We start from the raw sequence: 20,639 nt of genomic DNA, 5'->3' as shown, positions 1-20,639 counted from the left end.
AAGATCCTCCACCGGGTGTATGTAACTGGTCCGCGTCTGGTAGTAATGGGTTTTTCCCCGGATGGCTTATGCAAATGTGGTTGTGGGATGAGTGCTACATTTCTGCATATTCTTTGGGAGTGCCCGGTGGTAGCGGCCTACTGGATTGATGTGCTTGCGGTGATGACTGTTGTGACTGGTATTACCCTGCGGCCTGAGGCCCGACGATGCCTGTTGAATGTGTGGGAACCCACCGACTATTCTGTGGCCCAGACCAGATGGGCGACCTTGGGATACATGGTCGCGAAGCGGGACATTGCGCAGCTCTGGGGCGCGTCCAGACCTCCCGACGTCTCGGTGTGGGAGGATAACATGGACTGGTCCATGTTCCGAGAGAAGACTGTCTATGTAGCTAGGGGCAGACCCAGGGCGTGGACGAAGATTTGGGGTCAGTGGAACGAATATCGTGGAGACATTTGTACCCCTCCCTTGGTAGACACTCCCGATGTTACCCTATCTCCCTAGGCTGGCGTTCCCGAGATTTTCATGCTGTTCTAGGATTTTCCTGTCCTCCCCGCTGTCCCCCCCCCCAGCCTTGCCGAGTCCCATTGATTGTGCTTTCGTCTTCCTGATTAGTGGCTTTCCCCTCCGCCTTCTGGGCTGACCTTGATTAATGTGCATTCGCCTTGTTTAGAGTTCGTTGTTTTTATGTTTACTACAGAAAATTGTTATGTCCTGTCCTATGTTTTGAGCAATACTTGGTATCTGATTTGTGCCTGGCCTCGGAAGTAATCGTTTGCTTCTTATGTTGTGCGTTGCTATTAGCGGCCAGCCCGTGTGGTTGTAGGCCCATCTCTGTAATTTTTATTTGATTGCTCAATAAAAGTTTTTAACCAAAAAAAAAAAAAGAAGAAGTGTTCTATCCAGAGTCCACCTGCAGTCGAGAGATCTGACCTTAGAGTTGACCTTTAATTCGACCATGGAATGGTCGGAAAGACCTGCTGGGGTATATGAAATTGAAACTATGTCTGGCATAAGTACCCGGTCTGCCAGAAAGTAATCAATCCTGGAATATTGTCTATATTTTTTACTATAAAAGGAGTTCCATGCTTGGCTCTCCATGTATCCTGCAAGTTAAACTCCTTCATAATATTTTTAAGAGCCGAGAGAGAGTTTTTTGGGGCATTATATTTAGCTTTGGAGGTACGATCTAGCTGACTATCAAAAACTAAATTAAAGTCACCTCCGAGTATTACTGGTGCCGTGTACTGTATCAGAGTTCGCTCTAACTTTAAAAGGAAGCTGGACTTATCCTCATTAGGACCATAATATACCCCACACGTATAGGATGAACAACCTATAGAAAGGACTGCCACCAACCATCTTCCAGAATGGTCAGTATCCCAGCACTGAACCCTAATCCCCTTATTTGCTCGAACAATTAAGGCAACCCCCCTTGTAATTCCTTTTTGCCTGGAACATAGGACATCCAGAACCCAACTGAGTTTCACAAAAACTTGATTACATAGCTCAGCCTCTAGATGTGTTTCTTGTAATAGATAGACATGGGCTTCAGTATTTTTAAAAAATTCGCAGACCATTATTTGTTTTTTACAACTCCCTATACCATTTAAATTCCAGGAGAGAAATGTGTTACTTATTGCCATACTGACAGCCTTTATCTGGTTTGATCCAGCAGATCCGGCAAGTGGCCTCCCTCTGCAGCTTAAACTTCTGACATAACAATTTTGTGACATATGAGAACATTTTTATTTTTTCACCCCCTCTCCCATGACCCCCCACCACGCCTCCCCTGAGGAACCCTCCCATCATATCAGGCGTTGATCTCGCCTTTAGGGAGACCCTCGCCCTCGCGACACTACCTCTATAAAAGGATTTCTTTCTTTCCCCTTTTTTGTTTTTTTTTTGTTTTCACCCAGCAAATTGTACCCCACCTTAGTGAAAGCTATCCTATTATTCTATAATTTCAAATGACTAATAGAAGGGAAAAAAAAGAAAAAGGAGAACAATGTATGTTCAAATATATGTTCATGTAAACTAACTAAACTAACTTACTTTTCCCTAAATGTAGTGAATCTCCTAATTATACCTTACAGTGACCCGTTGGAATTAAGCCTAACTATTTCCTCATTCTTAACAGTAATTCGTCCACTTCCTCGGGGTGGTTACAGTTGTGCATTTTATTATTCCACATCACCTTTAATAGGGCTGGAAATTTCATTTGCACTTGTGCACCCAGGGATCTGAGTTCTGGCATCCTAGATCCCAATACCCATTGCCTCTGAGCTGTCCGCCCCCTATATCAGATCTAATTTGATATGGGTTAGCCCGGTAATGGAGGGTGGATCGTGCAAGACGTCTGCTTAGTATTAGCTCCTTAACACTGAAAGTTTGAAAGTTTACTAAGATCTTTCTAGGCACCTTCCGGTCCGGGTGTAACCTGAAGGGGTCTCTGTGCACCCTCTGAATTTCTGCCTCAAGATCAATATCCAGCCCATCCTTCAATAACCCCTCCCGTAGGAGTCTACAAACAAACCCTTTAATGTCTTCCACCTCCTCTCCTTCTGGAATATTTAAAATCCTAAGATTGTTTTGTTGGGTTTGTATCTCCAGCCTCTCCATATCCATCATGAGGGAGCGATTTTGTGTTTTAAGAGTATCAATGTCTTTAGAGTTCCCCAAAGTGGTTTCCGAAAGCGTTGAGACCTTGCTTTCCAGTGTACTGGTCCGGGAAGCTATATCATCTAGTTTGGCCTCTAATAGGTCAAATCTATTGTGCAGCCTTTTTTGGTTATCCTGAGAGACTTCAAACTTTCCCAGTAAGTCTTCCCGCAATGATTGAAATAGCGATCCAATTCTATCACCCTCAGACTCTGCAGCTGCCAGGTTAGAAGATTTGGCAAGGTCTTGAATGACTGGGCTGCTTTGGAGGAGAGACTGAACCGGTATAGGAGGATTTACCAGGGGTGGTTGAGGTATCTAGGGTAATTGAGATATCAGAGGTAAGTTTTGCTCTACAGGACTTGTCAGGACCAAGGTAGATGCAGAAATCACGAGACCTGATCCAACAGGAAGCACTTGTGGTTCTATTAGCGTTATAGAAGGGTCTTGGGGACTAACAGTAGTGACCATAATAGTGCTTGGTAATAGACCTTCCTCTGAAAGCTCTGGAACCTCTAGACTCTCAGCGTCCTGGATGGTCTCAAGCAGGGCATATCTGTCCCCCAGGGGCAGGATGGGTGAAAACGCAACCTGATCTGATTGATCTACTTGAGCTGTAGCCCCTGTGGATGACTTTCCCATCATGCCTTTAGAACTCTTTGAGCCTGCCAGATGCTCCATGATCTGAAAATAACTTTTGAGCGAAGGGGTGCTCTTCTGGACTTGCAACTGTTGGGACGCCTTGGTGTTCCCACTTTTCTTAGCCCCCCACTTTCTTGTCTTTTTATATGGGGTTATAGGGATCAGCCCTCCCTTCAACTGGCTCTAAAAATTCCAAAACCCCCTGGCGTCTCAAGTCCTGTTTTGACCTTAGTTGGTAACTATTTCTCGTTCCCCCTTCTGGCTCTTTAGACTTACTCTGCTTGACCCAAGAGGAGGCTGTACCCGTGCTTAAGTGCGAAAAAAGTATAGAGCCACCCCCCTCCCACAGGGGTCTGTCCTGTGGAACTGCTGTTGCTGCAACTACTACTGTTGCTCCTTGTGGTGAATTTGTCTCCATACAGTCCCCCCTCCTTAGTACCTCCTTACCGGTGTTTCGTGCCCCCAAGGACTTTACTGCTGAGAACTGCCCCCAACACACCGGGCCTCGAAAGTGGAAAAGGAGTGCCCGCCGGGAGCGATGCCACAGGATACTCCGGTATCTGTAACCTGGCTCACACTGCTGCTCTCTTCCTCCTACTCCTGCTCCGGCTCGTGCAAGATGAAGCTTCACCTCAGCCTCAGCCTCCGTTGCTACTCGCTTCTCAGGATAGATTCCTGTGCCGTCCCAGGTGCCTGCTAACTCCCCCTCCGCCGTCCTCGCAGCATACCGTTCTCGCATCCGCCCTGCTTTACTGGGTCCAACGCCCGAGAGCGCTACAGCAAAACTGCCGCTGAAGGAGAGAAAATAAACGCCAGAATGATAGTTGCTCTCTGTAATATGCCGAAAAAATGCTCACCGTATCTCACCGCATAGCTAGGGTGAAGCCGTCTTAAAGAATGCCCAATTTCATCGAGTACGCCGCCTGTAGTGTCTCCGTAGCGAGGAGCTCCGCGACAGCCGTTAGCCTGCCGCCGCCATGTTCCTCTCCATCATTTATCAAAGATGAGAGATTTTCTGATTGAACGGATATGCGGAGAATGGGAATATGTGTGATAGCAATACTGTCGAGGGTAGAGTGGATTGTTCACTGAGGGGAACCTGAAGGATGGTACCGAACCTGAGAGGAGCAAAACACTTCTGACTCAGATGATCGAAAGAAAACAATCTAACAATGCAGTCGATGACCATGCACACTATCTCTGAAAGGAGGAGTCACCTTACCTCATGACTATGAAAGTCTATATTGAATAAAAACAACTTGCAAAAATCCGGACCTAGAACTAGATAGCAGGAGTATGTAAAGCATGTGTACCTACAGTACACATGTCTCGATCTTGGAGTGAATTTTTTTGTTGTTGTAAAAAATAGTATCTAAAAGATCGAACTACCAACCGTGGACGTCTAGTCATGAGAGATCAGGTGAAAGCCGAAAAATATGCCTGACCATGATAGAGCGCAGTTAGGATGCAAAAAGTGATTGTGCCTGGTCAGCGCTTACCTTCGAACTTAAAAAACTTCTTGAGAAAAATGAACTCAGAAGTTACATTTCAGCAGTGCAAGGTTGCAGGGGGTGTCCAATGAGGGAGCGATGTTGCTGTATAGCCTTGGTTCAAAGCTGTGGTGAAGATTTCTACGTTCGACTTGGAAGTTGAAAATCTCCTCTGGGACAAGGCAGAGGGATGTAGCTAAAGATAGTTCCATGAGGGTATATACCCCTTTGGCAAAGGACAGTTGAAATGGATTTGCTGTTGTGGAGAAGAACGTAGCGGGAGAATCAGCAAAGCCAACTTACTGCCAATGCACATCTGGAGGTTAGGTGAATAGGGTGGTCCCGTTATCATCCTGGTTCTCAATTCTCAGAGCTGTTTTGATAAAAAATGTCCCCACTTTGGATTTTGGCTATCAGGGCACCTTTAGCACAACTTCCAAGGGTCCAGGAGTCCGGACTCACTCAGGCTTGGTACAAATGCGGGTTCAAGATGGAAGAAGCCTTTTGTGTATTTTTGGACCAGAACAGGAGGCCAGCAAAATAGCCCTCATGAGTCACTCTGGAGTTTCTTGGACAGTTGAAGATCAGGGGTCATATGTAGGAACCCTAATTGCGCTCGCAAATGCTGAAATTCGCAGAATTTCAGCATTTGCCATTACAATTAGGGCAGTGTGCTATGTAGCACACAAAAACCCAATGCTAGTGCGCTCTGAATTCCTAGTTTTTCTATAGAACGCACAACTAGAGCATTCCCCAATCAGGGGCTACCCGAATCCAGATTAAATAAAGTTCTAAGCCTGGCTGTACGGGTATTTTTAATCTACACCTTGTCCACATCACTGGGTCTCTACTATTTTTAAACCATGGGTAAGATCCTCCTGGTGGAGGCTGCATATCCAAAACGAACCCTATGATTATGCACACACGTGTCATATAGCGGAGAACAAAGATATACCGCTACGCAGACTACCCAACACGTGCATGAGGGTTTTTTTACCGGAGACACACTACCCAGGTCTTGCATACCTTGGTTTATGCAGGACAAGTGATCCTTCCCCATTGATTAGCTGCATTGATAACAGGAGACTGAAGGATCAGACCCTCCTCCTCCTACTGATTAGCAGAATTTAAGCAGCGCACAGCTGTGGGAGCATAACAAAAATCGGACCCGTCCACATTCATCCTGGACCGATTCCGTCGCCTGGCAAGATTTAACCATGGCTGAAAATTTCGGATTGAGCTACACTACCGAAGAAATTGATGCGATACTAGCGAGACCCCCTCGGTTCCTGGACAGTGACCTCACTCAAACTCTAGCAAGCACCACAGATTGGGATGAACTCACTGAAATTAAGAATGAGCAAGTAAGAACTGCGGTTCATGGCCTAGTCATGACTGAATATTTAAGAGTAAATGCGGCACCCGATGGCCTCTGGGTGACGAATGCCCCTCGTATTTTTCTCAAAGATTTAGCATTCAGAAAGGACTGGTCGGCTATATCTTGGAAGTGCACAAGGGACTATCTAGTTCTGATTATCAAAACTGTCTCCAGACTAGTAGATGAACTTACTATAAAAATTGAAGTCCTGGAAACAAGGCTTAACAACACAGTTAATGTGACAATCTATAAGAAAAGGCTTGAAGAAATAAATAAAGAAATGGAAGATACCCAAGACTACCTCACCCAAACGAAATTGCAAAAACTGGCGAAAGAACTTAAAAGATTTTCCCTAGAACGTGTACACCGGTACAGCAGTAAAGATCATAAATTTAATGAAAACGCATCAAACTACGGGTCAACCAGCGGATCCTCAGGAGATGGATCTGACCAGAGTGGTGATGAATTCCCTACTTATAACAGAGGAAAACCACAAAACAGGAGAGGTAATCGTAGAGGAAGGCGCTCATGGCGTCCTCCTTTCTCCCAGATGAACAACTCAGGGATGCCTTTTCCACCTTTCCACCCTCAATTCCAAGGATGGATGAGTCCCTACTTCCCAGGCCCACCACAAATGAACGAACAAATGCCCCAACAACAAGGCGAGAATTTCCAAACCAGGGTTCCTTTTTATGGAATGGACGAGCACAATAAGGAGGGAGAAAACAAGGAGTAACTTGGTCCGATCAAACTCGCCAAGTCCAGACGAGGAGTGTGACAAGAGGCAAAACAGGACCAGGCACAACAACCTAATTGTGAACCTAACAGACAAAGTGCTGACCAGAGAACAAGAAAGCGTCCTTAACAAAGGCCTAGGATATGTTCCTACTCCCAAAACCGTCATCTTCAAAACTAAATGCGAATTGGCAGAGTTCTGTCGCAAATTAAAGTTAAAAGCCTTTTTTAAGGATCAATTGACTAATAATGTTGATGGCGACGCACCACTCAGAAATAAGTCCACCTTCTGCCCTCTCAATTCCCAGGTTCCTATTGAGATAATTACCTGCGAGCAAGCCATCATGAAAGAAATGGATGAGATTGCCCTAAGCTCAAAGAAACCCTTTCAAAATTTAACTAGGGCTGAGCAGACGGCATTAGACGAACTAAAAAATGAAGGCCTAATCGTAATCAAGCCGGCTGACAAGGGTGGAGGGATAGTTTTACTTACTGCAGCAGGTTACGACCAACAATGCCAAGATTTATTGTCTGACGATAAATTCTACACACCTCTGACCATGGATCCAACGAACAGATTACAAACAACTATAAGGATGATGGTTGAAGAAGCCGAAATGAACAACTGGCTATCAAAAAAGAGAGGCAGATTTTTTGGAAACTAGAGCCCCAAGGACCCCCTATTTTTACTCGTTGCCAAAGACTCATAAAGCGCGAATGCCACCACCAGGACGGCCAATCGTCTCCGGGATTGGGTCAGTCCTAGAGCCTCTTTCACAATTCGCAGACCATTACCTCAAACCGTTGGTACAAAAGATGCCGACGTATCTAAAAGACACAAGGGACCTCTTGAATTTACTCAAAGACGTCGAGTACTCACCAGACACAATGATCCTGCTGGGGCTCGATGTTGAAAGCCTCTATACGAGTCTGCCCCAACGAGAAACCCTCGACATGCTTGTGACGATCCTTTTCAGTGTAGATTGGCCACATAAGACACCAAGACACTTTGTCCTGGAGTGCTGCCGTCTGGCCCTCACAGAGAATTATTTTCAGTACAAAGAAGATCTGTATCTGCAATGCCATGGGACATCAATGGGCAGCACGTTTGCCCCTAGTGTGTCGGGCCTATATGTGAGCACTTTTGAAGGGACATACATTCTCACCGAAACTAACCCCTTCTTTCGTCATGTACTGCTTTGGAAGCGGTACATTGACAACATCTTAGTAATCTGGAGTGGGAATGAAGAAAGTCTCAAAGAGTTTCACTCTTGGATCAACATGCAAGACAACTGCCTTAAGTTCACTTACAGTGCTGATAGACATAGCTTGGATTTCCTGGACATCACTATCTATGCAGAGAGAGGACTAGTCCAAACGCGTACTTTTTTCAAAGAAACAGCGAAAAACAGCCTCCTGTCCTTTAATAGTTTCCATCCGCGTCTACTGAGGGAGAATCTCCCCTATAGTCAGTTCCTAAGGCTACGAAGGAACTGTAGCAATAACTCTGAATACAAAATTCAAGCTGAAGACCTTTGTGAAAAATTGAAAGATCGGGATTATCCCAAACGAATAATCAATAAATGCAAAAAACGTGCTCGAAATCAGAACAGGGAGGGCCTATTGGAGTCCACGACCAAAACAACACCAGAAGACCTGATGACATGTGTCACCACTTATAGTCCAGTGACAGACAGAGTAAAGAAAATCGTGAATAAAAATTGGAACATTGTCACCTCTGGGGAACTTACATGGCCAAAACCTAGGTTTTCTAACAAAAGAAGTCGCAATCTAAAAGACATTTTAGTCCACACGAGACCAGCACCCCCAAAACAGCGGAAAAGGACAAACTTATGAGGAAATGCCACTAATACCGGGCATTATCCATGTGGATCTTGTTCAGTTTGCAGCCTGACCCAACCCACTAAAGAACTCCAGCTCATGACGGATCTCAAGTGGAAAATACTAAGACATACGAATTGTAATACCAGTCATGTGGTATACATGATAACTTGCCCTTGTCATCTCAGGTACATCGGTATGACTTGTAGAAAAGTCAAATTGAGGATTGGAGAGCACCGCAGCAACGTGAAGTGTAAAAAGAACACCACCAAAATGGCTAGCCACTATCTAGAAATGGGCCACACAGTGGATGAACTGAACTGGGTTGTCCTAGAAACCATAGACAACAAGGACAGTAATGTTGAGAGAATCCTTTTCGAAAGGGAACAGCGTTGGATCCACCATCTGGGCACAGACAAAAAAGGCCTGAACGACAACATCCCGTGGCTGAACCTTTCAAGATGAAGGATATGACAACCCCCTCCTCAAAAGACCCTCAGGTGTACTTTTGGACGTGGTCTAGGCATATTGCCCATTTCAATTTCAATCCCAATCTGATATCACTGAGCCAATCACCAACAAGTTTGGGGTTGATGCAAAGAGGACATGTGACAGAAGACTGTTGAACACAGGGGTCTCCAACAGGTGCACCGTGTGCATCTAACAAAAGATAGTGAGAGAGAAAAGATATAGGTGCACACAGGCAGTGTCAATGTATAAGTAGAGTATAACTGCACACAGCCTTAAAATCACTAAAATATCTTTAACTCCTTCACAATGAGTAGTTGTGTAATAACTTACACTTTATGATCAAAAACGTGACCGCAAATAAACACAATTAGCTATTAATATAAAAAAATTCTCTTTTATTGAAAACACATAACACATCATGATTGCTCCTTATAGCTGATCTGTCCAATCACTTAAATCAGCCATCGCCATAGATAAGATATAGACACGAGCAAAAACGAACATGCAGGCAGTCCGCTTTCTAGCTCGATTACCCCAGCGCTTTCAAAACGTACCCGGGAGTAGGGTTCTGCTACTTGCGGGTTACGTAAGGCAGCTATAGCGCAACGCGAAGCAACGAGGCACGGAGCGTGAGGTACAACAGTGAATCCCTAAACAATTTGACAACAAAACCGCAAGTATGGTAACACACTTTTAACTAATTAAAATATCATTTTGGGTCTAGCCCCCTCGAAGCCTTCCTAAGACCCGAAGGAGGTGTTCCAAACCGACACTTCAGGTAGGCTGAAAAAATTGACAGTTAGTATTAATGATGTGCCGTTCAAACCTGTAATCTTTGACAAACCTGTAATCTTTAAAAAATCGGGGAACTAATAACATCAGCCTCGATTGACACTTTTCTTTCGAAAGGGTTTTATGTAATTAATTAAAAAAGACTCTGCAATCGATAACGCTCGCGTGTGATTTCATGTTTGCATAAATAGAAAAGAATCCACTGACTAATGAGTAGATTAATAACGTTCACTTAAAAACAGTATATATGGATGAGTGCAAAAAACAGGGCATTGAACTGATAACAAGAACTGTGCAACATAACAAAATCATATGATTCAAAAGAGAGAATATCATTATTAATACCTGTAGGATGTATCCACAACTAACTCTGCATGTATTAGGCTTGAATGAAATGAGAGAGTTGACATTGCCGGTTACTGGGGACTATTTAAAGTATTGCCATCTTTAGCTGTTTATGAAAATAGTAGTATATTTACTACCTTATATGTCTCCCCTCCCCCTTACCCATGTATGTCCTATTTCACGTGTTCACATTATCTGTTCACAGGTACATTGAGACCGAAAACAAGAAAAGAAACAGGTTGATAATTTCCCTTCTTTTTGTTTTGTGTTTGCAATATTTATTGTAGGCCTACACCACTCTCACATTTTTTTCTAGATTGGTCCTGAAAAAAGCCCGTAAGTCCGAATTCCGGCAAAGGGGCTGAAACATGTCGGCCATTTTATCTCACTAAATGCTAGTGCGCTCTGAATTCCTAGTTTTTCGATAGAACGCACATCTAGAGCATTCCCCAATCAGGGGCTACCCGAATCCAGATTAAATAAAGTTCTAACCCTGGCTGTACGGGTATTTTTAATCTACACCTTGTCCACATCACTGGGTCACTACTGTTTTTAAACCATGGGTAAGATCCTCCTGGTGGAGGCTGCATATCCAAAACAAACCCTATGATTATGCACACACGTGTCACATAGCGGAGAACAAAGATATTCCGCTACCCAGACTACCCAACACGTGCATGAGGGTTTTTTTTACCGGAGACACACTACCCAGGTCTTGCATACCTTGGTTTATGCAGGACAAGTGATCCTTCCCCATTGATTAGCTGCCATATGTAGGAAGCCTAATTGCACTCGCAAATGCTGAAATTCGCAGAATTTCAGCATTTGCGATTGCAATTAGGGCAGTGTGCTATGTAGCACACAAAAACTCATATGCAAAATAAGGAATCACAAAATTTGCGATTCCTTATTTTGCTATTGCATTTAAGGAATCGCAAATGGTGATTCCTTAAATGCAATGTAGGAAGCACCCAAGTTGTGCAAATTTAGGCTTAAGGAATCGCAAAATACCATCAACTTCAGGTTGCTGGTATTTTCCGATTTCTTTGAAAAAATGCACATTTTGGCATTCTAGCCATTAGGAATGAATGAGAAGGTATTCCTTATTTGCGAACCTCAAATTGCTATTCACAAATAAGGAATACGTGGGATTCGCAAAATATTTTGCTAATCCTACCTACATTGTGTATTGAGATTTTCTAATTGCGATTCCCAAAAAATCTAAATTTGAAAATCGCAAAACACAAATTACCTACATATGGCCCCAAGTCCTTGTACCCAGGCAGAAGGAAGAAGAGCACCAGAAGAAATAGGGAAGCAATCCAACAAGTCAGCTGTCTTATAGAGCAACATTCCAGCTGAGTGTCAGTCCTTCCATCAGCACAGAAGTCCTTCTTTCTGGCAAACTACCACAGGTCAAGAAGAATACTGAAGAGTTGGCATCCAAGGCCCTACTTGTATACCCTGGTGCCCTGGTTCTGGTACAGGAGACAAGCTTCTAGACAGGGGCTTTAACATGCATGACATTTCCTGACTCCCGTTTCCTGGCTCCAAGCTGGCTGCAGTGAAATGCAGAGTTGTTAGGCCCTTTGTTTGAAGGCAGAGCACAGGCTAAGAGTTTTAATTGGCGCTGTGCTCAGCTTCAATCAACCAATTAGGTATTTGTGAAGTGTGCTACTCACCCGTGAGGGTCTCCAGGTGCTGGGGATAAGGGGAGTAGTTTGTGCAGCTCCATATCATCCAAGGAACCAGGACTTGAGGTTTTTCCTGAATGCTTGCAGATGTTTAGATTGTCTGACACTACGGGGGAGTTTGTTCCAGGTCTAGGCCACTATCTAGGAGAAGGCTCTTCCTCCCAATCTGGCTCCTCAGATGGGTTAGATTTCGGCTAGGGGGAGGTTGGCAGAGCGGAGGCTTCTTTGGGGTACATAGAAGAGAACTCTTTCGTTTAGGAATTGAGGTCCAGTGTTGTGGAAGGACTTGTAGGTGTGAGTGAGCAGGATGAAGGTCACTCTTTTTTTGATGGGGAGTCAATAGAGGTCTCGTAGATGCAAGGTGATATGGTATTGTAATGGGATGCCAAGGACGAGTCTGGCAGCGGTGTTTTTGAGGGTCTGGAGTCTGTGGAGCAGGGATTTGTTGATCCTGGCATAGAAGACATTTCTGTAGTCCAGTCTGCTGGTCATGAGTTCATGTTGATGGCCTTTCTGGATTCAGGGGATTCAATTTGAGGTGTTTTGGAGAATGTGGAGGGTGTTGAAGCAGCTGGAGGAGATGGCATTGATCTGTTGGGTCATGGTGAGGGAGGAGTCAAGTATGAAGCTGGGGTTGTGTTGTGTGCCATTTACAGCTCCGAGTGAATTTTCCCAATTCATGCCCTTATATGTGTACAATTCACATTGCCCTTATATAGGCATAGAAATCAATACCTTATTTAGGCATAGCCCATGCAGAACAAATACAGGCATGGCTACTTCCACCTGTGCCAAACGTCACAAGGATTTCTAGTTAAATCGGCTTAAGCAGTTAGGTAACTTCCCCTTGCTTGAATATTGATGTGTTCAAGAACTCATGTAGATTGCAAAGAACAATTATTAATACCTATGAGTTCTTTCATGACCTAATTATGCCCGACTTCCATCTATGGCATTCCTAAACACCTTTAAGGTATAAATGTACCTTCACTTGCTATGGCAAACTACGGTGGTTCGGAGTCGTATGGCTGTCTTCTTGCCCGAAACAGCTCACTACAGCAAGCGCCGAAGGAAGCCGATCCTCGAGGTGACGCATTGATCAAGAGGCTGCCTCTCTCTCACCGAGAATTCAGCTCCAGTGTTTCCAAGCTCCCCTTGCGGGGTGTTTGGGAAATCGAGTCCTGAGACAGAGATACCAGACCTCCTTCATTCAAAACCAAGGTCCAGAGCTGATTAGAGCCTAGAGAAACCTTTGGTAGATTCTTGGCAAAAACAACTAAAACCTATGCTACACAAAACTTACTTCTTCCCACGTACTATACTTAGGTTAGGTACATTGGGGTATGCATATTTAGAAGCACCAGTTGAATATTTTAGTCAATGTTATTTATGTATGCATTTTTATATGGCTTAGAAACCATACAATGCTTTTACAGTATTATTTTATAATACTATTCTCCCTGTACGCTTTATACTTTGTAGTCTGCTTAACGATTATAGCAGTTCACTTCTCTTGCACGAGAAAGAAGACTGTTCAATAATTCTTTTTATTGACAATGCCCGTCTCTCTATTTCTCTGCAAACTCTGTTGAAACGAAGCATGCATGATTGACTGAGTGAAATACTTATCTATTGCTTCCGCGACTCTAGAGATATATTTCTTATTCTTAGGAAACAAAGTTGTCATGTTTATGCAGTTGTCAGAATCTAAACCCTTCTTGTGAATTCAAGAACATTTCTAGTGACCTCTGAGCTAGCTGGAACTCACTATTAAGTTTAGTATGTTCGATAGAGATCTAGTCGTCCTCAGTCCTACGTCTAATCTATAGGGTATATTATTCCAATGCGCAGAGCCTATTGGGAATATAGGAACTACACAACATGGCGCCCAAAGTTTGGTAAGGCACTAATTTAACGCTAGATACTAAAGTAACTCAGTCGTGCTTTTCTCAGAGAACCCTTTTTCCGTGAAATACTCTAATAGACGTCTGGAGTGGGTAAAAGGGTAATATCTGCCATAGCTGAGTAGGACAAAAATCATATGTATTAGTTTTTGGTTGTTCAACGTTGAAGGATACAGTGTTCTAAACTATTGTGCACCTGATCTTTGTTTCCTTGAAACTTGCTCCGCAAAATTTCATTAAGCAAAAATGTCACTCGATGACAACACTGAGGCCGGTGGAGCTACAGGCAGCAACGTGGTACAAGCTTTGAACTTTACAGGTTTCCAATAGACCGATGATGATGCTGTAAGCATTCTAGAAACTTTAAGAAAAGCCATCACTATGTAACTTATAAGAAATGGCCTATCATCTAGAGGTGGTAGGGTAGTTTTTGTGATAGAGGCACACGAATATCATCAGACAGAGGTATTCTATTCATGATAGTCTTCCCTAAAGCAAATCCAGGAACAAAAGTGTTTCACTTCTACAACGAAGATGAAGCTCCATAGGAATACAATCCGTTCAAGGATATTGAAATTCCACTAACATACCTAGAGCATGCGCTCCGGTTTAAAGGCGTCCTAAAACATACACATCACATTACCAGGCTCGGTCCACTAGGTAGACCAGGAGCAACATGGCTGGTATTAGCCAGCTATACATCACATCCTGCTTTTGAAAATGTGACAGATGCGGAACTATTAGTTCAAATAAAAAAGCTAATTAAAATCCACAGACAATTGGTTCAATATGTCATGCGGACCTTTACTGTCCAAACAGCAATAGGGATTCCACAACAGACCCCTTACCTCGGGAACACAAATAAAATTACACTATAGACTATAAAATCAGTCATTGGCAAATTACCCTTAAAACAGGAACAAATTCCATTCTGGATAGCTCAAAAAATTACTCAAATTGAGGCAGTATTTTCTGATACTACCCCTCATGAGAAACATAGGATTCTAACAATCTGTTGAGTTCTGAAAAGGTCTGTATTAAAAACACACCTACTCCTCCCAAAAATAAGTGGGAGAAAACTAAACAAACTTCTAAAGAGAAGCGTTCTCAATCCCGAGGTAGATCTCCTTAAAAGGAGCCCTCTGAAAGGAGGTATAACCTCAGGAATAGGGATAATTTGAGAAAACCTGATAGATATCAAGATACTGATACACGTTCCTCTCGTACCTTTCAGACTTCATCACAGAAATCCAAATGAAAAGGACGATCAGCCGATCAGAACAATAAGAAGAATGCGTGAAGTCCAGAGATGATGAACACGTTCCAAAAAATAAGAAAACTCAATTCACCAAAAACAAGGTAGCAGGTCTAAAGATCAGACCTGCCGAGGATCTTGAGGACACAACTCAAGAATGTGGAATGTGCTCAAAAGATGTTGGACAGCGCAGCAGAAGTCACCATAGCTTGCAAGATCTTGAAGGATCATCTGGAGACAGTGGACTTGAATGAGTACATCCAAGTTGAAACTGAAGATATCAGGGTTAGTGTCCCTCATAAGTTATATGAAGTAACACTCTGGCTGGAGGGGGACATAAGTAGAAAAGTAGGAGCACTCTTTTGGGAGAAGCTCTCTCAGGGATATTACATTCTTTTAGCTGAACAAGACTGGCCACCTGAATTTGTCAGTGAATGCCCACATGTCGAAAACATAATTATGCCAGCTTTCTCCAATCATATTCCAATTCATAAAGAATATACCTATGCTAGGAAGCGGGCAGTAGCCCAGGCTCCTGCATTATATATACAAATCATGTAGGATGGGATTCTACTCAACATAAAATACATTTAAAAAATCTACCTACTGCACAAAGGCAGTACCCAGTTAAGCAAGAAGCAAAAAAAAGATCACGGAGATGTTAGATCAACTTGTATACCAAGGGGTGATTGAAACATGCACCTCGTCCATGAACAATCCTTTGTTTCCTGTCTCCAAACCAGACAATACATATCGTTTAGTTTTTGATTACAGACATTTAAACACCTGTTGCAAAACGTTTGTAGTACAAAATGCACACTGTGCAGCACTAATGAATAACATTGTGCATAAAAAATACAAAACCACATTAGATATTTGTTAGATATGGGGGTCTCTAGTTGGCAATGGTATTCACCTTTGTCCAAATAGGGACCCTTACTTCTAAGTTAGGATAAGGGGATTACACTCTTTAATAACCCCTGCTTACCCCCCTTGGTAGCTTGGCACGAGCAGACAGGCTTATCTCAGAGGCAGTGTGTTAAGCATTTGTGTGTATACACAGTAATACAGTGATAACACTACAGATGGACACAACACAGGTGTTATAAAAATAAGTATTCTTTATATAGACTTAACACAAGACCACAAACGACAAAAATCCACAATACTACATTTAAGATTACTTAAAAGATGATTAAAGTTGCTGAGTTCAAGTTGCTGTTAAATGCGACAAAGTTCTCAACAAAGTACCTGGATGTGTAACGCAAAGTGAACAAAAGGCTCGCAAAAGGCATGATCTGAGGGAACGGTTGCGTCCTGCCTCAATGCTTGCACAGAATAGAAGACTCGTCGTGAGCCTTACCGGCGGAGGTGATGCGTAGATTCTCGGCTTGCGAGCCTGTTGCGGTGCACAAGATGGCGGCTTGATGCGATGATCTTGTTGTGATGTGATGATGATGGCGCACTGGTAGCCTTGTGACGACTCTGTACTTTGGAGCAGCGACAGGCCCTGCGACAGGCTTCTCCGGTGATGCGATGGCGACTCTCTTGATGGCGTCACGCTTCTCCAGTGATGCGACAGCAGGCAGCTTCGATGAACACACACTTCCAGGGAGATCTGACGAAGGCTCGCTTCTCCAGCGTTGCGATGATTTCAGCTGCGGTGGCGACACGCTTCTTCTCAATGCGTCACGCTCCCAGCGGCAGGCAAGTGACTGGAGTCAGAATTCCCAGCAAGGAAATTCAGGAGGTAGCTGGAGATGAAGTCGTTTGTCACTGAGACTTCAGCAGGAGGCAAGCACAGTTCAAGTCCTTGGAGAATATTCTGTAGATGAAAGTCCTTACAAAGTTCCTACTCCTTTCCCTTGGCAATGAAGCAACCACTGCAGGCCAACCCTGCAAACAGCACACTGGCAGAGGGGCAGTCCAAACTCCTGTAGCTTCCTTAGTTTTTCTCCTCAGCAGAAAGGTTTCTTGTCCAGAAGTGATCTAATTTCTTGAAGTCAGAGTCCCAATATTTATACCCCAACATCCTTTGTTCTCTGAAGGCAGAGAGGCCTCTGCCTAGTACAAACCAGTTCCTGAGCACTTTGTTTACATGACTCTCTTCTTCCTTTCACTGTGCAGGGCAGAAACATCAGCCGCCCCACATGAGGTGGAGCCAGCACAGGGAAGGGAAGATACAGCTCTGGAGCACTCTGTTGACATGATTCCTCCTCTCCTTTCACAGTGCAGGGCAGAGACATCAGACAAGTCACAGGAGGTGGAGCCAGCATTGTAGAGAGAAGGCCCAGCCCTATTCAGGTCCCAGGTGCAACTCCTCCCTCCCATCTAGATGCAGATCCGTCTAATCACCACCGGGCTGCCCCAGTCTGTGTCCTGGAATTCCCCAGCCCTGTCACTCACAAACCCAGACCAGGAATACACAACCCAGCAGAGGCAGGCCTGAATAATAGGCAAGAAAATACCTACTTTCTAAAAGTGGTATTTTCAAACACAGAATAATAAAACCAACTTTACTAAAAGATGTATATTATTATTCTGAGTTCAGGCATACTTAATTAGAATTTCTACCATGTTCCCTGAGTCAGTTAGGATTATAAGAATGTAATAATCTAACTTCCCATTCTGGACTATGAGAACATGTAGCCTTCAATAGTGAAAAACGAGAATGGCTGTAATTCACTATTAGAACATTCTACACACATCAGAGCATGTCCTATCTTATATACACAATGCACCCTGCCCTTGGGCCTATCATAGGGGTGTCTATTATGAAGCAAAGGGAAGGTTTAGGGACTGGCAAGGGGGTGCACTTGGCAAAGTTGACATGGCAGTGCTAGAGTGCACACAGGCTTTGCAATGGCAGGCCTGAGACATACTTTACAAGCTGCTTCTGTGGGTGGCACAACCAGTGCTGCAAGCCCACGAGCAGCATTCGATTTACAAGCCCTGGGCACACATGGTGCACTGTACTAGGGGCTGACAGATAAAGCAAATAACCCAATGATGGAATAACCAATTAGTACATCAATTTAACATAGGGAGCACTTGCACTGTGGCACTGATTAGCAATGACACAGTGCCCAAAGCATAAAACCAGCAAAAACATATCAAAACAGAGGAGGCAATCCATCACAAATGGAAGGGAGACTAACTCCAATGATGTCAGGTCTAACACGTGTCTCCTCCAGCTGAAATGTGGGGAGAACTACCCTTCCCCTAGGGCGTTCTCTTCATTAAGGTGGAAAAATCTGGACAGACCATCAGCGTTGGCGTGCTCTGTACCAGGGCGGTGTTCCACCGTAAAGTCCATACCCTCCAGGGAATTGGACCACCTCAACAACTTTGGGTTCTCACCCCTCATCTGCATTAGCCATCTGAGGGGCCCGTGGTCGGTCTGAACTTGGAAGTGAGTATTAAACAATTATGTTCTCAACTTCTTCAGTGCCCAGACCACAGCAAATGCCTCATGCTCAATTGCACTCCACCTCTGTTCCCGTGGAAGTAACCTCCTACTGATGAAGGCTACAGGTTGGTCTAGGCCCTCTTCATTAATCTGTGATAGACAAGCCCCCACACCATGCTCTGAAGCGTCTGTCTGTACAATTAATTATTTTGAGAAGTTGGGCGCCTGAAGAACGGGTGCTGGGCACATGGCAGTCTTCAGGGCGTCAAAAGCCTTCTGTCAGGTGTCAAACCAGTTCACTTTCTTGGGCTGCTTCCTGGAAGTCAGCTCAGTCAAGGGTGCAACAATGTTGCACAACCCCTTGACAAACCTCCTGTGGTACCCCATGAGTCCTAAAAATGCTCTCACCTGTGTCTGAGTCTTTGGGGGTTCCCATGCCAGGATGGTATCAATCTTGGGTTGTAGGGGCGCCACCTGGCCGCTTCCTACCTGGTGACTCAAGTACACCACGGAACCCTGCCCGATCTGGCACTTACTCGCCTTGATCATGAGACCTGCCTTGCGCAGTGCCATCAACACTTCCCAGAGGTGCTGCAAATGTTCTTCCCAACTGGCACTGAACACTGCAATGTCATCCAGGTAGGCGGCACTGAAATCCTCCAGCCCAGCCAACACCTGGTTAACCAACCTCTGAAAGTTTTCAGGGGCATTCTTCATCCCAAAGGGCATACCCCAGAATTGGTAGTGCCCATCTGGTGTGGAGAATACTGACCTCTCCTTAGCCCCATCAGTCAAGGCATTCTGCCTGTACCCAGACGTCAAATCAAACGTACTAAGGTACTGTGCAGCCCCTAACCAATCTATGAGCTCATCAGCTCTGGGGATGGGGTGTAGATCAGTCCTGGTGACAGAATTGAGCCCTCTGTAGTCCACACAGAACCGGAGTTCGGGTGTGGCACCCGGCAAGGCAGCCTTTGGGACCAAGACCACTGGGCTGGCCCAAGGACTGTTTGAGGACTCAATGACCCCTAAAGCAAACATCTTGGAGATTTCCTCCTTAATGTAAGCCCTAACCTTGTCAGTCACTCTGTAAGCCTTGTGCTTGACAGGAGGACTGTCACCAGTAACCACATCATGGGCGCACCACTCTGTGACACCAGGAACCAAGGAAAGTAGATCAGAGAATTGCTCTAACAGCTAGCGACAATCTTGCTGCTGATCAAGGGTCGGTGTGGCAGAGAGGCTGACACCATCCACTGTCCCATCTTGCTCTGTTGCAGACAGGAGGTCAGGAAGAGGCTCGGTCTCCTCCTCCATTCCATCATCGGTCGCTAGGAGCATGCCCACTTCAGACCTTTCTAAGTGGGGCTTCAGGCTGTTAACATGAAGGACCCTCAAAGGCTTCCTTGGAGAACGCAAGTTCATAAGATAGGTGATATCACTATTGCGCTCCACCACCTCATATGGACGGGTCCACCTGTCCTGGAGCACACAAGGCTCCAAAGGGGCCATGACCCAAACTTTCTGTCTAGGTTGAAGCTCAATCAGAGTGGCATTCTGATTGTACCACAGCTTAATTTCCTCCTAGCTGGCTTCCAGATTCACCTGAGCGAGATCCCTGAAACGCCGAGTCTGGTTCCTGAAGGCCAGCATGTAGCTATGTACATCCTGGGGAGGTTTCCTGGGAGATTGCTCCCAGCCTTCCTTGACCAAACTCAAAGGTCCTTTTACCGGGTGACCATAAAAAAGCTCAAAGGGGCTGAACCCTAGAGACTTTTGTGGCACCTCTTGGTAGGCAAACAGAAGGCATGGCTAGAGGACGTCCCACTTATGCCTCATTGGTCAGTCCCCTCAGGATATAGCGGCATGGATTGCCAAATTTAGCGGCACAAAAATGGAAATTTAGCGGCACAAAAATGGAAATTTGGCGGCAATTTTGTTGCATTTTATTTGCCCATTTTTCCTACGACAAACACAGATATCTTAGTTTTTTTAGTTATTTAACAACATGAACCTATGTA

At 44.6% G+C, this 20,639-nt stretch overlaps 1 protein-coding gene across 1 annotated transcript in view; it reads right to left on the bottom strand.

The window, feature by feature from the left end:
• The window catches only part of LOC144761660 (uncharacterized), a 348,522-nt gene that overhangs the window by 210,880 nt on the left and 117,003 nt on the right, over nt 1–20,639 (bottom strand). The gene's annotated exons all lie outside the window — the stretch shown is intronic.

The sequence above is a fragment of the Lissotriton helveticus genome, chromosome 6, assembly GCF_964261635.1.
Source record: "Lissotriton helveticus chromosome 6, aLisHel1.1, whole genome shotgun sequence".
Lineage (NCBI taxonomy): Eukaryota > Metazoa > Chordata > Amphibia > Caudata > Salamandridae > Lissotriton > Lissotriton helveticus.
This window is presented reverse-complemented; position numbering and strand designations above follow the sequence as displayed.